At 39.5% G+C, this 14,360-nt stretch overlaps 1 protein-coding gene across 2 annotated transcripts in view; it reads right to left on the reverse strand.

The window, feature by feature from the left end:
• LOC114549810 (protein FAM19A5) overlaps positions 1 to 14,360 on the reverse strand; it is a 157,610-nt gene that overhangs the window by 62,996 nt on the left and 80,254 nt on the right. The gene's annotated exons all lie outside the window — the stretch shown is intronic.

The following is a 14,360-nucleotide window of genomic DNA, read 5'->3' on the forward strand; positions in this document are numbered from 1 at the left end:
AATATTAATACATCCGTGGGAGTGGGTCTCACAAGAACCACTGACACAAGTGCATGTACTGTATTATTATTTACTGTAATCATCTACGTCACTCATTATGATTTCAAACACATAATAAAGTTTAGAGAAAATCCCGCACACTGACCATTACGCAAGCAATAATTTATTTTGAAGAAAAATACACCTGCTAAAGGTCTGAGACCGAAACGTTGTATTTTTCTTCTAAATAAATGATTGCTTGCGTAATGGTCAGCGTGCAGGATTTTCTCTAAACATTTTGATCTGCTACTTTTGATCATATCCTACACACCTGCCTGACAAAAGAGGAGCTTTCCTACAAAACACATAATAAAACAATTTAGACACAGCAAAAGCAAGAGAATGTAACTTTTGCTGAACAGTGGCCATTGTGGCCACACAACTGGCATTTTTTCTTGAGGAAGTTTGTTTCACTTTCGTAATAAAACCATTCAAATGGTTCAATCTGTGGCATGTTAAAATGTAACAGCAGAGTCATGAATATCACAAACTAACAATGTAATGTCAGTTACACAAACAAATATCATCAAGCTAGTTTGCTAACACTGACAACAAGACAAGTTAGCTAACATTAGCTACCTATAGCGACTGGCCATATCAGGCAAAGGAATGTTATAACGGCAAAACCATTGTGTGAATTGTTGAATTTGTTAATTCATCTTTCATAGTAGTCTCACTTTTAAGCCGTGGATGGCATACTCAAACAAACTAACATTTGAAAAAAAGAAATACTTCAGTTTAACTGACTTTTACTACATTGGATATGCAGTGAGGATACTGTTTTGAAATGTTAACATTTACATCAGAAGAGCCGTGGGTTCCAGAACAGTTCCAGTGGAATTGCTCAGAGGCCAACAGAGGAACACAGTGGTGGTACTGAGCAGCTCACAGATATGTGAAGGGACCTTAAAAGACAATGAGGAAATTACTTTTCAATTTCAGCTACCTAAAGACAACCCACTAGCTATTTCTCATTAAGGTCCACATCCTATCAGGACACCTCTTTAGGTAAGCTAAAGTACCCTTGAATAGCCATGAATACTGATGAACTTTGTAATTGCCGCCCCCCCCATCTTACACACACATGCTTCATGTATTCAATCAGGTGACCTCCGGCCTCGTAGCCGGGCCCTTGCTGCTCGCAAATTAACCTTTGTCTGTGTGTGGAGGCCCTCGGGTGCCATCCTGGAGAGGCTTATCAGGATCTAATTGTGATTGGCAAGAGGATGGGAGTTGTGATTAAATCTGGACTTGAGTCCCGAACTCTTGGGTGGCTGGCTTAATGAACTGAGCTGTGAGGGGTCACACTCGGGGTAATGGGGATCTATCAGGATTCATCCTCACACTGTGGTGGCCATGGCCACAGGCGGAGAAAATGTCTGTGTGCATACAGTATGTAGCCATTTTAAAGGTGTAACTATAAATGCATATTTGGCTTTATCATGATGTTTCTTATAGGGAAAATATTACAAACTTGATACAACTATACTGTAGTAACATGAGCTATAGTATAGTTGGCCTATAGTATATGCTGCTCTAAAATCCAACCACATTATCAAACATTTAGATGATTATCTGTACTGGGATCACAGCGTCCAACACACCTGATAGGGGAGCCAAGATTTATGAATATGACACGCATGTTATAACTTCTGCACTTTTTAATATTTTTATCTTTGTGTGATCTGTCAGTCTTACAGTATATGCTGGTACTGAAATAAGTGACATTAATTGGGCAGTATTAGGATATAGTTTGAATAACAAGTAACTGGAACAATAAACAAAAATGACATGACTTTTTTTTGCGCTTCCAACATGTCAACTTTTCATCAGCTAAAAAAAAAACCGCCTTGTTTTTGTCTTTGTGACAATGCATTTTCAGATAATCGGATTTTTTTTTTAATCGTTTATTCTTTTAGTTTAACTAAAAAAATACAAAAAAAAAGACATCTTCTACATGGTAGACTGAAGATAAGTTGCTTATTGTGCTTGATATTATTTAATTTTTATGAATCCTAAGTTATTTCTTTTTGTGTTGTTGAGCAAAACTAGGTTGTGTACAAGTAAACATAAGCCAATTAACTCCACCACAGATGTGTTCACAATGTCCAAGTCCACTAATCTTTAGCCAACTCCATTCTCTACTCTGAAGCCAGTAGCTACACATTAGGGCTCTGTGTGTCTATAAATATAACTGTATGAAGAGGAAGAAGGTGGGGAGGAGTGATTACAAATGTGCTGAAATATGTCTTAACACTCGATGTCTTTGCCCAGAAACGGATACCAACAAATCCAATCTGTCACGTCTTTTGCACTTGGGAGATCAAGACCAAACCCCCCACCTTTACAGCCCCTTTCCACTGCTCTCCTCCTCATCCTTTCTTCCTTTAAACTGCTTGCTCTTTTCTCCTTCATGCATTCTCACTTAACTACGTCTTGCAACTCTTCTGTCTTCTCTGGATGATGCCAGATAATGACTTGTCATGTAAGCTCCTGTGTGTGTATGTAACTCTGTTGATGTGCATGCGCGTGCATATACTTCCTGCATCCTACCCCACCCACCATCTCTGCACATCATCTCCTCGCTCCCTTCTTCCAGCTTCCTCTCTTTGTCAGTTCCTTCTCCTTTGGAACTCTTCCATTGCAAGAAGCTGAAAAGACTTTTTTCGGATGCCTTATGTAATCGCGCGGATCGCTCTGGCGCTGAGGTATCATGTGTGAAGTCAATAAGCTCAAAGACGGGCTTATTTGACGTTGCGTTCTCTGATGAAATGTAGGCAATTAATGAGCTCCATCGGCGCAAGAAAGAAGAAAAACAAACAGGAGCCTTGCTGAAACTGTCACAGCTGTAGCTGCAGGGAACTGAATTAATTTAAATTCCATGTTGTCTTGCAATGTATGTTGTCTTCTACACAGCTGCGCTGACTTCTTTATAGGGATGAAGAATCTTCTAATTTTAACACAGTATAAAACTAAAATTGTGCTTTCTCTCATAAAATACTTCAGTTGCAACATCTCTAATAGCATTGTGTACGGCCCATGTTGAGGATAAGAAGTTTAATTCAAAGTTTCAGCAGGGGACATGCACCATGAGTGTATTCTTTATGCCACTTCTGCTGTTGATCACTGCATCTTCCAGATGTTAAGTAAATTATTTTAATCAAAATTGACAAATTGTTGTTGAAATTGTTAAATTACTTTGCAAGGCACATGGCAAACCATATTTGATTCATATACTAATACTTACAAAGGCTGATATAATTTCAGTTTGTGCAACAAGCACAACTTGTTCCTGTGCTTCACAGTTTGGTCATAGTCATGATAATTTAAGACTAAAGACCACAGCCATGCTAGATTAGAAAGTTAAGGGGCCACTAAAGTTATTGTAGTTTTTCCTGAGGGGAATATGAATGGCCGTACCAAATTTCATGGCAATTTGAGTTTCACTCAAAACTAGTCTGATATTTCAATCAAATCTACTGGCAACCTTAGTGTGTGGCCAGAGGAAAAGTCAGATGATCGGCAAAAGTCATTAAGATTTGTCCTCAACGAACCATGAATATCTGTACAAATGTTGGTTCCAAATCATTCAGTAGATGTTGAGGTATTTCACTGGATAAATGAAAGCTCTGATCTGCAGATGGTGCAAGATGAAAAGTCAGGGGATCCACTGAGAACCGTGAATGTATTTATTAAATTTCAAGGCACTCTATCCAAAAGTTGTTGAGATACTTTAGTCTGGACCAAACCATTAGCCAACCAACAGACCGACATTGCCATTTCCAAAGTCAAGCTAGAAACCTAGTTTTAAATACGTATCAATATTATTACCCTGAGGTATGAGTTTATCTAGTCTTGACACTCAATTCAAATTCCCCAAACAGAATTAACATATTGTGCCCTTCTTATGTTTAATATGTAGGGAGTGAATCTCAAGTATTTGGGATGATAGAGTCATAAGTCTGTAGAGAATTGGTGAAGAAAATTAGAGTTTTAAATAAGTTGGTTCAGCTGCAAGCATTCTAGGTGTTTTGCAGTCTTCCCAAATATTATGTGAGAGAACTTGAGGACAAGCTGGTCTCAGTCCCCCAATAAAGGAGAAGCCGACTCCATTCCTTCTTTTCTAAAACAAATTGCTCCAAGCATCCCTGTGGCTCAGCCTCCAGAGCACACTGCCAGGAATATCACGTACATTGCCACTATTAAACATAGCAAAGCTAAACAAACAAAGCAAAAAAACGAACTGAACCAAACATCCACAAGAAAGAATTCATCTTGCTGTTGGCCTAGAGGGATCTGCAGAAAAGGTGAGAAAGTATTACAGGATTCACAGCTCCAACAAGGCAGCTACCAGACAGCACGACTACACATTTGGTCCAAAAAATAACTTCCGTATTTTTGCTCTGAATCAAAATTGCATAGTGTTACATTTACAAAAGACGCAAGATGTAGTCCAATCTCTTCACAGTCATCCCGTGAAGAAATTGGACTGTGAAGAGAGGAAGCAGTAATCCTGTTTCTTGAAATAGCCCCGTGAATAGAGGGAAAAATCCAAAACTGGCAGGTGGTCTCAGAAACAAACCCAAAGCTTGTAACAGTAGCGCTATGATTTATCATCAACCTTATCAGCTTCTGGTGTCGAGCAGTTGTCAGCTTGGCCAGCCAAATGGCTGATTAAAATGTATGTGTGGTCACCCTAGAGTGAAATGAAAGCTCTGACTGTGGCAGAAGATGGATTCATGTGGCAGAGCGTACGGCTTAATACAACGTAATGTTATTGACATGCTCCCATGCTTTATTATTTCTCCTCCCGCTCCTCAGCACATTACAATTGCTCTGCCATACATGGCCATTTGACAAATGTCCAGCACAGCTACAACGCAGGGAGACATGCCATTTTTTCCATTATATATCTTTTGCCCAGAAAGCTGAGGCCATGTTTTTTTAGAGGCCTTTTCATTCATTTGTTTTTAGAATTATTCCTGTATTTGATGCTTAAGCGATCCCAATACAACTAAAGACTGCTTTTTCAGAGTCACAATCTGCTGAATCCAATGCTTTGATATTTATAAAATGTGTGGTTTAGGCTTGGTAGGGGTAGTTTTGTTTTTGTCCTTTGAAAATCTGCAGTGTGCTGGAGTCATGCTGGGATTGCATAGTGTGCTGCACAAGAAACCACTATTTCCAAAGAGTGTCCTAAATTGGACACAAAATGCATGAAAAACTGCAGAATGAGTTAGCCCTACTTTTTTTACTTGTAGCAACTAGTGCTGTCAGTTAAACGTGTTATTAACGGCGTAAATGTTTTTATTGCGAGATAACGACGTTATTAACGGACCGAATAGCAACGCGGATTTCGGTGCCTTATTTAGGTGCCACTTAAATTCTCTCTGATGCTCCGAAAACAGACGTTAGAGGGAACTGAAACATCGCCGCACAGGAGGCCAGTCAACACGACACTTAGCAGCAGGTAATGTTAGCCTACCGTTAGTTAGCAGCTGGATTAAACACGGTTAAAATGACAGCTAAACGGTGTAAAGTGTGACTGTATTTCACTGGAGAGGATTCCAACACCGGACAGTAGCTGCTGTTGTCTAAAAATCACAGTCATGATGTCATGTTGCTCACCTCGCCAGCCTCGTGGTGCATTCACTGTAATTGTAAAATACCCTTTTCCCATCCAGTGGTTGTTTTCACCGTTTTGTGCTCCTTCTTTTTGTTTTTTTAGATCAGCTTTTTATTATTTTATATTTTTGAACATACAGAACAGACAAATACAATTGAACAAGGTGCTCCTTTTTATATATATATATATACATATAAATATATATATATATATTAAAAGTATCATATCATGTTGATAATGAGAAAAAATAATGGGACAAAAAGAAATCAAGGGACATTTAAAATAGATTAAAATGTGTGATTAATTGCGATTAATTGTGAGTTAACTATGACATTAATGCGATTAATCGTGATTAAATACTTTAATCGTTTGACAGCACAATATGAAAGGTGAGGACTCACAGCCATAAAATGGCAAAGAAGTGTTTGCTGATTGTAAATGAACAAAGCAGGTCCTACACAATACATTTGAGTGAAAAGAAATACTTGCTTTCAGTTGATACTGGCTGTGTAACTACCAGGCAGTGTTATTTCTTGATTTAGTTCAAATCAATCATGTAATAATTGTTAGTTTTATTGTAGCTTTAGTCAACAAAAAACATTAACTGTAGAAATATCATTGAAAATAAGCGTTCTTGTCATGTATTTTTATATTTTTGTTATGTCTATAATATAAAAAAGAAGGCTGCAGGGTTTATTTTGAAACAAATTCAGTTTCATGCCAAACTGTTCCTTAGACGAACATTTAGGGGAAGATAAACATAAAACATTTTAACGTTGATAACTACACACTGTATTGAAGTGTTAACGTTGGCTAACCATTTTGTAAATGTTGGCCTGCGTGTTTTCCTAGCTCGTCGTTGCTGTTTTGTTTCTAATTTTCAGTTTGCAGGTTTGTAACACAGAACAATCTGAGAAGCTGTCATGGAAAAGGGCAGGCACTTTCAAAAAGTACCTAGCAGGTGATTGGTTGAACCATCTCTCTATCACGTCCGCCATTGTTGATTTGAACGAAGAGTAGCGGCCGTCTCACACACACACCTAAACCACGCCAGCAGATGCCAGTAGCTCCTCACCGGACACTGATTGGTTTGGCAATTTCTTGAAGCCTGAATTTTGTAGTTATTAGTGCAACACCCTAGCTAAACCCAGAAAAAATACATTACAACACAGGTGGGCTTTTTCTTAGAAATGATTTATGCTTTAAATTTAGCATTAGCACAATTTAGTGACAAGAACAGAGTTTAAAAAACTATGCTGGCACCTTATAGGGGCCATGCTGCTTCCTACAGACAGACCAATGTGATTTGAGCCAATCAAGCGGCTGACATCGGAATCCTTAGAGCACTGTGATCCTGCTGCCAGGGCTAAAAATATGCAGTGTAAGGTGAAGAACATTAAATGCTGAATTATAACATATTGATTTGTGTATTAAGCAAACAATGTTGTCATGGTGTCTCTGAGGAGCCAAATGCCTCCTGTGTGTGTGTGTGTGTTTGTGTGTGTGTGTGTGTGTGTGTGTGTGTGTGTGTGTGTGTGTGTGTGTTTGGCTGTGAGGCAATGTGAATTATAAGGATGCCAACGCACGAACATGCTCTTTTCTAAGATGCATGTAATGGCTAAGCCTTGCAAACAAAAATGTTCTTTTCAACATATTCTCCACTTAACCCAGAAACCCTACATGGCAGCATGATGTAGATGGAAACTAGCATCACATCTGTTCTGCTGGAGAGGACAGCATGTGCATGTGTGTGTGTGTGTGTGTGTGTGTGTGTGTGTGTGTGTGTGTGTGTGTGTGTGTGTGTGTGTGTGTGTACATGTTAGACATTGCCAGACTAAAATGCTATATCACTCCAGCACTCTACAGCTGTTCGGAATGAGAGAGGAGAGTCCTGCGTAAAGATTGCGAGTCTGAAATTCCACTTTGGATGCAAACGCCTGCATTAGGAAAACCTTGTTGTCATCCCTTTACCCGGAGGCTTGCGGGCTAGTTTTTAAATGAATCCTTTTAACAAGCCTAATCAGAGGTTGGAAGAGCCAGCTGAACAGCATGTGGTGTAACGGGAAGGAGAACGGAGCAGACAAAATTACAGCTTAAGGTAAAAGAGTAGTTGGATGATGTAGGGCCTGAATGAAAAACTCCAAAACGACCTGCACTTGAGCAGGAGAGTGAGATCCAGAAACAATGAACAATGAAGCAGGCCGCTTACATGGACTACAATGTTTTTGGAGTCTGGACCTTGACTGTACTTGAAAGCAGTTTGAAGAGGGTGCCCTTGATGTTCAGAGCAATGTGTTAGAATGAATAGAAATAATTTGAAGAATATCTGATCAGGTTACATTTCATGAATCATGATCAGTAAGCACAGTGATTTCATGTTTTATACAGTGGCAGTTTCCTGCAATATCTATTTCTAGTTTTGAAGGAGTAGGGAGACATTTCCAAGTTAGATGTGAAGATTGCCAATTTCGTATCTGTTGTCTGTTCAATTTGAAGCTGGTGTCAACAGCTGGTTAGCCTAGCTTGCATAGAGTCTGGAAATGGAGGGAAACAGCTAGCCTGGCTCAGTCTGAAAGGGAACAAAATATGCCTACCAATAACTCTTAAGCTCACTAATTAACAAACTATAGCTTGTTTGTTTTTAGCCGTACAAAAACCGAAGTGTAAAAAACAAAAACTGTACTGAGGTTTGCTTTGTGCTGGACTATTTCTTGATCAGAAGCAGTGACTTTCAGATGGAATAGTCTGGCGCATACAGCTTACAGCTAGCCTTGTAGCAAACAAATGTGAAACCTGGAGGTGGTAGAAAAGCTGATTTTGTTACCTATGAACAGAGCCAGGCTAGCTGTTTTTAAAATGGCCTTTTGAGAACATGATAGGAGCAGAGAATTATTTTCATAAAACATGTAGGATGTAGAAGAAGTCTAGCTGTGGTTGCATGGCAACATTCACTTAATTAATGTGTGTGTATGTATGAGGCAGAGGGAGAGGGACCGAGGTCTATCTTGTGGTTATATTTGGCATTTAAAAGCTGCATTTGTGCTTCTAATCTTTTCATAAGTGCATGTGTTTATGTTTGTGTGTGTGTGTGTGTGTGTGTGTGTGTGTGTGTGTGTGTGTGTGTGTGTGTGTGTGTGTGTGTGTGTGTGTGTGTGTGTGTGTGTGTGTGTGTGTGTGTGTGCATATGACAGGGCTTCTGTGTGACTGTTGCTTGCCCAAGCATTTTAGGAAAAAAGGGGCAGAAAAAGGAAAATCAAATCACTTTTCAGAGTGGCTCCACAAAGCCAGCAAAGAGCTCAGACAAGCTTGCTTCACCCAAAATAGATCGGCCAGACCACAGTTCTCTCTCTCCCTCGTCACGATGAGGCTGTGCTCCCAATGACAATTGTCTCCAGAACTTTCTCTGACTCATGGCAGCATAGGCAGGGTATTAATAACTTCAAGGCTGGCTTTATGATGAGTTTTTGGTCACTCTATCAGTGTCTGAGGCGAAAAATGGACGTCTACTGTAAGTTCAGTGCAGTTTTAAGGGAGTTTGATTCTCTCTAACAGCAATCTACTGCGTGATACAAGATGGTGGAACATTATCTGTAGCTTTTTTTCATTTAATCATCATTTTCCAATGTAGGTATTAGCATTGTTTAAACAGTTAAATTAAACAATCGATATCACTCTCATATCAGTCAGTTCTGTCGGTAGCCTAGCTTAGCTCAGCTTAGTTAAAGCACACAGGATGACACAGAGCCTCTGTTTTAATTTGTCCAATACTTTGGTGTATGACCAAAATACAGACAAAACTAGCTACACAGTGTTAAATGCTAATTAAAAAATGTTTGCATTCTAACACATGAAACTAAGGCGGTGAACATGGCAAACATAACACTCGCTAAACATCAGCTTGTTAGCATTGTCATGGGGGGCATGTTAGACTGCAGACGTTAGCATTTAGCTCAAAGCACCATTGTGCCTAAGTACAGCATTAGAGAGCTACTATGGCTGTAGACTGGTTTTGCATATTTAAACTTTTGTATATCTTTAACATTTCCCAAATGCCTGTAACGAATTGGAAAAAGGGCTTCCGTCCATGCACAGCATTAAATATGACGCAGAATAATTGCTTTTAAATCCAAAGTGAAACAATTAGAGGCAGATTCCTTTAGATATTCCTTTAGTTGTTTTAGTCACACGACAACTAACTGACTAAATACATTTCTCTTTTGAAATAAGAGTTCCCAATGCTTGACTTTTAGTTCCTCTTAATTGGGTCTCTGTTTGTTTTCTGTCTGTAACTGTGTTTTTATTTATGCTGCCTCCTGTCTTGGCCAGGTCTCCCTTAAAAAAAAAAAAGAAATTCTTAATCTCAATGGGACTCTCCTGGTTAAATAAAGGTTAATTAATAAAAAATTGTCTGAATAGGGAGGCTTTGAGACACATTCTTATCAACCTAATGCATGTTTTGTTTCTTTTGCATTGATTCATGAATAAAAGAAAATCAGCTGAGTCCCTGTGTAACTTAATAGGGTTTTCATAATGAAGCTAGGGCCCCTTAATTCTACTGTGACCTTGTGTAAAGCACATAAAGAATGGTGTTTTCCCATGAGATGCCCTCTTTCCCCCAGCGCTAGTGTTTTAGAATAATGAACTCTGCTTAATAGCAGGGTGTTGGTGTAAAACAATGAATGATCATCAATTAAAACGGCGGGAGAAAAGGGAAAACAAATGACCCCGGTAACCCTTGGTAACACGGAAAGCTTACTTGTGTACACACATAAATACCAGTGCCACTTCACTACTGCAATTAAGCACATTTTCCTCCCTTAGAGGATGCATCACAACAGGGCAATGATGATAAGGTAAAGTCCCTTAAATGTTGCTATGATTTCGCAGATGAAAGACCCCTGGGTGAACGTCTCTCTTTCTGCACCCTTGGGGAACAGAGGCAAGGTATGTTAGACAGGGTTAGGCTCCTGATCAGGGCCAGCTGGGCTCCAATGTGTGAAAATCTATAATAAAGCATCTGCAAGTGTGTGTGTTGTTGAGTGTGCACTTGTACCGTATGCAAGGATTATTTCATGCATGTGTGGTGGGTTAGCTAGATAAATTGCAGATGCCATTTCACTTTTAAAACTTACTTTCTTTGTATTTGTGTTTTATTTTTTCTCAAAAATTGTTAGTTTCCTGTTCTCTCTTCCATTTATTTTCACCGACACAGAAAGGCACTAAGCAGGGGGTGGGACATTCACAATATACAACCTCTCTGGCTCTTTGCCAACAAAATATCAGTTGAACAAAGCAATATTTTTTTCTTTTTTTTTTTTAGAAGAAAAGTCTTTATTCCCACCTCAAAAAGTTTACTCATTGTGGGGATATTTTGGATTCGGAGTTGAATGTGACGTGAAGAAGAATGCACAGCTACAGTGATGGCCAGGAAGAAACACAGTAAACCTCACATCAGTCACATAGAAAGAGTAATAGACTTATGTTGCTGCATAAGGGTGTGACATAGGTTATTTAGCTTTGCTGGAGGCATTGCCTAAGCTGGGGGGCAACTCTTCAAATGTAACTGTAACTGCAGATTGGGGCTACGAGGTCTGCAGACATGGAGACCACAATAACTGCCATTGGTCAGGTTGAGCTGCTCGTGTTTTCTCCTACATGTTTCCTAGTGCCACCAGAGATGGTGGGTAGTAAAGAGATAAAATGGAACATCAACAAGAAAGGCTAAAGTATTTTCTCCTTTTCTTAGTTAACACTAGACAATTTTGTGTGTTGGGAACTTGCAAAGCCCCAGTGCACATTTTCTCCTCTCTGGTCAATACCAACCTTAATTAATCCAGGTATATATAATAATGCACGACATGGCCAGTTCTGATCGGTTTCCGTTACCTCGAAGACAAAAAAAACAAATGACAAAAAAGAATTACACCTATGCACAACTGCTGCACCTAAATTTCAGTAATATAATTGGACCAACTTTTTACCTGTATCCGTTTACGCAATTGCATTTAATGCTTGAATGGTTGTTTACATTTCAGCTATTTGGCAAAATATTGCTTAGATTTAATTAACAAATTTGAGTGCAAACACTGTAAATCTAAACCATGCAGATGGTTCAACAAGCAACCCGAATAAAACAGTAGAGACGCTTTCAGAGCAGCATCGAATGCAGAAGATCACCCTGATGTTAATTAAATGTCAATGAGCAATGCTCCTGTTCTTCATATTACCAAAATAAATATGGAATGTCTATTCCTTCCCTTTCACTGTAGCAGTGACTGTACCTTTAAAGGTCCCATTTTCAGGTTCATACTTGTGTTTTGGGTTTCTACTAGAACATGTTTACATGCTTTAATGTTAAAAAAACATTCTTTTTCTCATGTCTGTGTCTGAATATTTTAGCGCCTGTCTTTTTAAGCCCCCCTCCTAAAAAGGCCCATCTGCTCTAATTGGTCAGTGTTTCTGGGTCTTCCGCATCTGCACTCTCGGTGTCTCTGCACTACAGCCGTGAAAAGACTGTAACAGCACTGTAGCGGCAAATTTTATCTATATATAGTAAAGTTGTGACATCACAACCGTACAGAGGTCCTGAGAGCTCGTTTAAAGGCACCGTTTCTGAATACGGCCTGTGTTAATTTCTCTGTGGATTGAGCCGTTTGATAAGTTCACAGTACTTTTATAGCACCTTGACCTGTTTAATAATCAAAAAAAGAAAGGAAATCTCACTTTTTACAATAATCTTTAAATCTGCAGTGGGTAGAAAGCAAAACAATGCAAGAATTTGAAGTAGAATGAGACCTCTTCCTGCAGCTCTCCCTTTTCTGTCGCATGGTCAATGCATGTGCAGAACAGCCAATAGGAACGTTCTCTCTCTCTCTCTCTCTCTCTTTGCCCAACGATGCCAAAAAAAAAAAAAAAAAAAAAATGCCTACCACAGCTTTGTGAGGAATTGTTGCTGAAATGATATCAGACAATTTGAGTAAACATCTTTTTATGATTATTATCCATTCATATGATTGATGAAAAGCAAAGCTACAGTGATTGTGACATTAACAAGGCTGGTCTCTCACACACACACACACACACACACACACACACGAGTATTATAAAAAGTGTTAAAGATGATGTTGAGTTAATCTTATACTTTTTAATAATCGTATGGTAAAAATCTGATACCATGCTAGCACAAGTGCGTAGTCCGTGCACTTGTGTATGGGAGTGGCAGGGTGCATGGCTCCTTTCACTGCAGCTTGATCAGCATGCAGGCTGAGGTGTGTGGGAGAGCGGTGATTGAATACAGAGGCTGCAGGCCCCGGCACTGCCTTTAATCTCCCCTCCCCATTTAACTTGGCCTCTGTGCTGCTGCTCTTCTGAGGCTCAGCTGGGGCATAAAGACACACATACACATCGCTCCGTCTGCCTGCCTCTCCCGGTCCTATCTGACTTCTCATCTGTCTGTCTTTCTGTCAGTGTGTTGTCCCAATCTCTACTGTCTGTCTTCTATTGGCTGTTTTCCTTTTTCATTCACTTTTGGGTGCTTTGCAAACATTTCTGTCCTCCGCATAAAGAAACCAAAATTTTTCCTAGAAAATAAACAGTATTCCTCTCTAACTACACCTAAACTGTAAAAAAAAAAAAAAAAAAAAAAAAAAACACAGGCACCAAACTGTCATGAAGCCCTATGTGCAATGATGGGGTTTTCCTTCAAGGTATTATGTAGCTTAAACATGTCAATGTCAATTTCAGAGCATGATCCATTTTATTTTAGTAGCCAAAGGGAAACATTGCAGACTGCATATAATAAGATCAGTGAGTGGGGGCTTAGGTTGCGTTGCAGTTACAGTTATCTTTAGCAATAAAGCACTCTTTTATAGGATTTAGAGATTGTCTTATTGCCGTAATCACGCTCCGGAAATCTCATCATTTCAAAATGAACTCTTCATCCTGGAGCGTCTGTGGTGCAGGAGTGGCCCCACTGGCAGGTTCTGCTTCAGACATTTGAGGTGATATTAGGCAGGCTGGAAAAGTGTGTTATAATTGTAGCCATCAGTCTCTTCCTCTAAATATTGCTGTTGTAACAGTGTTGTCGTCTTTAATGAGGATCCCAGAAAAGGATGTAAAATCAACAAAACTGTTGCAGTGCAAAGCCTGTTTTTGTGTGTTCCTATTGCTTCTGTCCTTGGAGTGAGTACTGTACAAAAAGGCATCTTCTTTGTCTCTGCAGATTCCCTGTCCTCTATTTAATTTCTGCTGACCTACCTGTCAAAGTGTATCTGTTTCCAGAAGTCCCTGTCAGCACATGGGTGTGCAGGTAAGGGTGAGGTTATTGTAAAGGTAAAGACAAGCTGGTGCAACCAAGTCTTGAAAATGTTCACAAATGCTTGAAAGTTAATAGGTCAGGTCAATGTATCGAAGTCCATTTCCTCCCTCAGTGCCTTTTCAATGTGCACAAGGCTGTGCGTGAAAGTCCTGTTTTTCTGAAGACATTGGACCACGCAGGCAGAGGGAGAGGATAATGGTTCTTGAGCGTTTAATTATTTAAAGGCAGAGAGTCAATATATGAAGAGGCAACTCTGAACTTCTTGCCCACAAAGAAGAAAACAGCTCCAGCAGGCAACATGGATGCAACTTCAGTCTTAGAAAGAGAGGGAGTAGAGGTATTCTGTATAGTGAAATCACACAGTGAAAGGAAGAGTGG

This window comes from Perca flavescens, chromosome 23 (assembly GCF_004354835.1).
Source record: "Perca flavescens isolate YP-PL-M2 chromosome 23, PFLA_1.0, whole genome shotgun sequence".
Classification (NCBI taxonomy): Eukaryota; Metazoa; Chordata; class Actinopteri; order Perciformes; family Percidae; genus Perca; species Perca flavescens.